At 42.1% G+C, this 6,082-nt stretch overlaps 1 protein-coding gene across 6 annotated transcripts in view; it reads right to left on the bottom strand.

Moving 5' to 3' along the window:
• LOC147013973 (sodium channel protein type 1 subunit alpha-like) overlaps nucleotides 1-6,082 on the bottom strand; it is a 263,021-nt gene that overhangs the window by 4,205 nt on the left and 252,734 nt on the right. The gene's annotated exons all lie outside the window — the stretch shown is intronic.

Genomic DNA, 6,082 nt, shown 5'->3' with positions numbered 1-6,082 from the left:
TCTAGTAGTTTATGATGTGGAAGACAACATATTAAAAGTTGGACAATTTTGACGCATGGGTAAGTCCCTCAGTGACGTCAGAAAACAAGATGGCTGCCGGCAGATAAAACGTCAAAAAATTGACTGATAATCATCAGACCACTAACAATTTAAAGTTAATTTTGCACCAATATTTGTATTATAATCGTTGCTGGTAGTTTATGCACTGCTAATCCTGAGACCATTCGCAATTTAAAGTAAATATTTGCACAAATATATGTTCTTTGATTGTTTCTGCCAGTCTATGACATGGAAAGCAACATATAAAAAATTGGACAATTTTGACACATGTGGAAGTACCATATGCCTTCTCGTCTTAGATTCCAGTTTCATCGTCCTCCTCCTTCTCCTCCTCCTCCTCCTCTATCTCTGGTTCAACACTCATATTGTCACAGTTGCTGTCCTGGCAATGTCCACATGTACTGGTGCATTATAATCCATGTTTCCTACATGAACACCTTAGTGTTTTGCACCCCCCTGAACAGTTGCAGTGAATCATCTGAAGTAGTATGTCTGGAGCAGGGCTTTTGTCTGTCATCACTGGAACAAGTTTTCCTCCTTCTACCTTCCATCCCCACTCCGTTGGCTCCATTCCACAACAAAGGCCCATCCATTCCATTACCTGGTAATAGGTCCGCAGAGAATGAAACTTGCAGGCAGCGGATGTCGGGGGCAGTCTTTCAGGAGTGACAAATGCCTTAGCCCTTGCAACCTTTTTGCAGAGAATGTTATATCTGATCGATGCCAATGAGTCGTTCTGATTTGCTTTAAACAATGCCACCATTGCTCTGCAGCCTGCAGTTTCAATAACATCCTGACTCTGCTGTGGTTTACAGAACACCTTTGAGCTGTCTATCAGTTCCTTTTCTTTCTTGATGATTCTTTGAAACCCTGACTTCTTTCCAATCCCAAATACACGAGACGTTGCATCACAGCCAGTTAATGCATGAAGGAACAATATATCTCTGCAGGCTGCATTTCCAAGTATCTGCTGAAGGACTTTGATATTGTAGACATTTGATTTTGCCTTGTCAGTACAGAAATAGAGTTCAATGCAGTTTGTCTCCACCATATAGAAGAGCAGGAGGAGAAGGAGATCTGTATCTTCTCCAATGAGGGTTGTAGATCTGGAAGCCGCATTTGCGATCTCAACATCAGCATCTCCCTCTGCTTGGATCACCTCACAGCCTTCCTTGCGCAACACCTCTATAATCAACAGTATCATTGCCTGCTTGTTTGACTAATTCGACAGAAAGTCCTCATTTTTCCCAACAAATTTTGTCGACTCCGTAATGTTAACCTTGGTGGCATTCTTGTTTCTATTCCGACGTTGATGAGAACAGTCCTTTGTGCTTGGCCCAGCCTCATAACCATCAAACACAACAGTAGCTTTGCCATAGTGTCTGACTGTAAATGAGGCATATTCATCTGCAATGGAACTGTAGGTGAATCCCTCTGTCCACTTTAAGCGGTGAATAAGTGATCCCCCGTCAAGAACATAGTGATCTGTTCCTGGAACTGTCTGGTTGACAGCATTGTCAGATTTGGTTGTAGCATAATTCCTTATTGCCTCCGCCAACTGTGGTTTATCTGGCTGGCGCAGGATGTTTTTTGCCTCAAAAAGAGACATTGGGTATGGGCAGAGTTCATATTTCATCACTTCACCTATCTGGAGATCTCCCGTCTGTGACACGACTAAGAACCTCTGGAATAGTAACGCTGGATCTATTGTGCGGTCCTCAGCAACTTTGACTGCTCTGCTGGATGCAAGTGTCTTGACTTTAGAACTCCTTTTGTGTGAATAGGAGTAAGCTGGGTGATCATCCATTTTCTTGACAATGTCACAACCTACTTTGAATAGGTCATGAACATTGACATCCTCATTTGCAGTAACCCCTGTGATGATATTGTGTAATGACTTGTCATCAGAAAATGGTGTGAAGCTGTCCAGTTTTTTGGCAACTTTACCACGATCAGCTTCATCTCGATTCACCCTGGATGTTGTCAACTCCTTATGTTGTTCACTTGTTGAGTAGCTACTCGAGGTCAGTTCTTGCATAGCAAGGTTGTAGGAGGACGATATGGTTGAGACAGAGTCCAAACCGCTCTCTGGTGCTCTGACATCCCACTTCCTCGAGTCAGCCCCCCTTGGCTTTTCAATGAGCGCATTAATGTCTGTTCTATCACAAGATCAGAGCCTAGGCCAGCGCAGTATTGGTCACTGTGCCGGATTACATGATAACCAGATTGGAACTTCTGATGAACCTCAGGGTTGTCATCCTCTAACGCAAGCATCTTCTCGAGATAGAGTCGAGCTGACTTCAGGTAATTGGGATGGCCAGCAGCTGCAAATATCGGCAAGCAAGCGGATATGGCTTGGAGATGCATCTCCCAGGACCCCGTCCGATCAGCTGCCACAAGTGCCCTTGCAATTCCCAACATACGCTGGTAGTTGATCCAAAGTGCACTGGTTTTCGAGTCCTTTGCAAGTTTATTCCTTTCCTAATTCAATCTATTGTCAATGAAAGGAATGCACTCTGATTGCAACACAGACTCTATAGTGTCACTTTCGACAGTCTCCAGGGAAATGTACAGTCGCTCCAGTTCTGCCACTTGTTCTTGAAACCCAGGGTCAACTTCCACAATCTTGCCAACAACCTGACGTGTAAGACACTGATCCACAAGCAAATGGCTACGAAAAGCACGTTGCAACGCCTTCCCACTCAGCATGTGCACAACAGCATTTTGACCATACACTGTTTCCAGGATCTCTTTCAGTCCACTTTCATCCATCAAACTTCCAATGGCACCCAACAAATTCATTAATGTGTGGAAGCTCCCAAGCAGTAGCACTGCATTATGGATTGGGTTATCAGCAGGAAGAGCATTCACTATCTCAGAGGCTTTCCAAAACAGCGGTTGATCAAATGTGATGATTGCTGGCATGTTGTGTTTTGATGCAAGTTTGCTCAGGTAATCAAGAGTTGACAAGATGCAGGTTTTGTCACCTGGGTTCATATCAATCATTGGGAGAAACTGTATTGAGGCTTTCCCTGGGTGATCACACTCCTCATGCAGAAAGTGCATCATGCCTTGCCAATTTGGTGCACTCTTTTCGAAGCAAAATGACATCTCCCATAATATGTCAATTGTGCGATCACAAATTGATAACAAAGGGAGGGGCTGAAATTTGAGGTTGCGGTTGATGTGCTCTGCATAGCGGTAATCTATTATATTGATCTTCGTCAGTTCGACGAGCTTCCTGTCAGACATTTTCTTTCTAGATATGATGTGGCTAGATTGCCGCCCTGGTGTAATAGCTGCTATCATGCCCATCCCATGAAAGGTACCCTTTCCATCCAACGTTATGATCTTGTGGTCCACATTGTCTCCAGCAAATAACAAGGATATATCAAGAATGTCGGTGTCACCTCCAAACACATCTGGAGCAAGAGAAGAGGCTGCGTTTACTTCAAACCGTTGCACTTCGGAGTAAGATGAGGAAAAGCCAAAGGTTGATAGACTATCTATCAAGAAACAAGACCTATACAAGTGATGCATTTGCACTGCAAGACCAAGCTGCAATGGTGCAATTACAGCCCTTGGACGCACTGCTTGGATGACTGCTTGTCCAATACCAGCAACCTCCCTAGATGTATCTTTCCCGACCAAAAGATGCTGCAGCAAGAATCGCAGGCAAGATGGGACATACCCCAATGCAGCAGTTAGGCTTAGGTCTGCAGTAGTTGGGTATGTATCCCCATGTGGTGCAACTGTTGTTTTTATGTCACTTTTTATTAGTTTTGCAGCAGTCTGAAGAATTGCACGTTTTTGTGCTTCTTCATCATCTTCTCGTGGTGCATTGTAGTGGTCACGGAGGATCTGGGACGTTTTTTTCTCTGAATGTCACAATGTCTTTTAAGCCTCTACCCTCTGCCATGAATATAGATTCACCATATCGTTTTTTAAGCTGTTCCTTCATGTATTGATTCCCATATGCATTGGATTCACTATCGCCCAGGTATTGTTCCATTCTAGCCACGAGGTCTGTAATTGTTAACTGTTCCTCATCATTGGCTTCAAGAAAAGAGCACACCTTATCGCAAGCCTCATTCTGGTCACTGCCCTTAGGCCTTCCCATTTTTCGTCTCTTGTTTGACTCAGTCGGCTTGAACCGTTGTGGAATGTCTCGCATTGTGCGAAAATTAATGTTGCAGGACTTGTGGGACACACAATCAGCTGCATGGAGATCACCCTCAAAATATTCAATGCGGCCTTGAACAGCAATGGCCCATTCATCGCTCCTTGTTTTGCAATGAACTGATATAGTTTTAACAAATGCGTCAGTCTTCACGTAGCCAAAACTGGCTGTTTCTGCAATGGCATCGCTTTGGGTCTTCTTCCTTAACTTCAGTGCCGCAGAAAAGACAATGTGTTTTACTGTCATATGGTCTCAGGGAAATGCGAGCACTCCTCTTGATTGATGGACCTGATTCCGCATGATCCTTCTTGGTTAAAGCAATGTCCTTTTTGTTTATGTGATTCACTCGGCATGATTTGTGAACACTGGTACCAGCTAGAATTCTGATGTCGACACCCCTTTCGGCACTTGCACGGTTGATGCCTTCTGCTCATTTCTCACGAACTAATACTGTTTCCTCACAGTCCAATCCCCTTTGGCATAAAGGGCAGGTTTCTTTACCATATAAATAGTTCATTTTCTATCTCTGAAAATACAAAAATGAGATCTTTTAGAAGCATGCAGTCAATTTACATTGGCCATATACATTGAATGCCATCAGAGCATTCTCCGCCCCTGAAACCGAGATATTTATCTAAGATATATATTAGGAGGAAACGTACTATGGAATAATCTGCATAGTGGTTCGTTTTCGAGGAAGTGAATCGTGCATGGTTTTGTGACATTTTTATCATGTCAAAAATTTTTACTTTCCCATGGTCCATTTCTGTCCAACTTTTGATATGTTCCTAAGTAAGTCTTAAAATATAAGGAAATGCAATAAAACAAAAATTTGCAATTTTTTGGGGGGTACTGGTTGTATATTGACCCGTCTAATAAAGCATTCGTTCTTAAACACTTTTCATTAGACAGCACAGGTTTTATTGTACAGTACTTACAATAATCATTCAGTCATTGTATATGTATGTGCTCCATTCAGATCCAATGACTGATTTATTATTGTAAGTAGTGTGCAATAAAACCTGTATATTAAAAGAGTTAAAGAACGAATGCTTTACTGGGAAGGGGTAAAGCGACTCTCAGGCAACCCTGTACATAGCAATAAATCCTGACATTCTCAATATAGGTCTAATTTGTTCCTAATATGTGCACAGAATAACAAGATGTAAAATAAACAAAGCGAGGAAAAAAAGCAACAACAACAACAACAACAAAAAAGAACCCCGTTGCAGAAGCTCACCATTCAAAAATAAACTTTTCCTGGTTTTCTAGAACAACTTTTGTCTATCATTCTGATCACTCACCTCAATCTCCTATATCCACATGCACTCTGGGGGAAACATACAATTTGCTTTTGGCAGACTACCTACCCTGTTGTCTGTAAACGTGAAAGAAAATAAAAATGTGGAGAAACTTTGAGATTTCCTTTCTTTATGATTATTCTTCAGTGGTGAAATTACTCATTTTAACTTCTCGCGTGTGTGGTATAGAAAACATTTGCTATTTTACTTCACTGGAGAGTTCATCGAACACCTTTCCCCATGCAGCCTTGAGACACAAGGAGATGGCAGAGTCTGTGAGCGGCAAATTTGTTTGGTTATGATGCCGTAAAATGCCGTAATATTTTGTCCAAGTCGTGCTAAATGAAGTTTTTGAAAGTCCCAAAAAGGCAATTTTTGTTCCCCAGTGTTCAAGTATATAATTCAATTGGAATTTAAAAAAGATTTGAAAGGTTGTCGAAATTTTTTTTTCTGGAAGTTTAACAAAATGATGCCATGGTGCAATGATGCCCGGCAGGGTTTGGGCTGTCTTTTACACCACCCAATCTAACACGTTACATTC

The sequence above is a fragment of the Eptatretus burgeri genome, chromosome 13 (assembly GCF_056783735.1).
Source record: "Eptatretus burgeri isolate ZD-2024b chromosome 13, Ebu_testis_v1, whole genome shotgun sequence".
NCBI lineage: Eukaryota > Metazoa > Chordata > Myxini > Myxiniformes > Myxinidae > Eptatretus > Eptatretus burgeri.
Note: the sequence above shows the minus strand (reverse complement) of the source record. Positions and strands in the feature narration are given on the sequence as shown.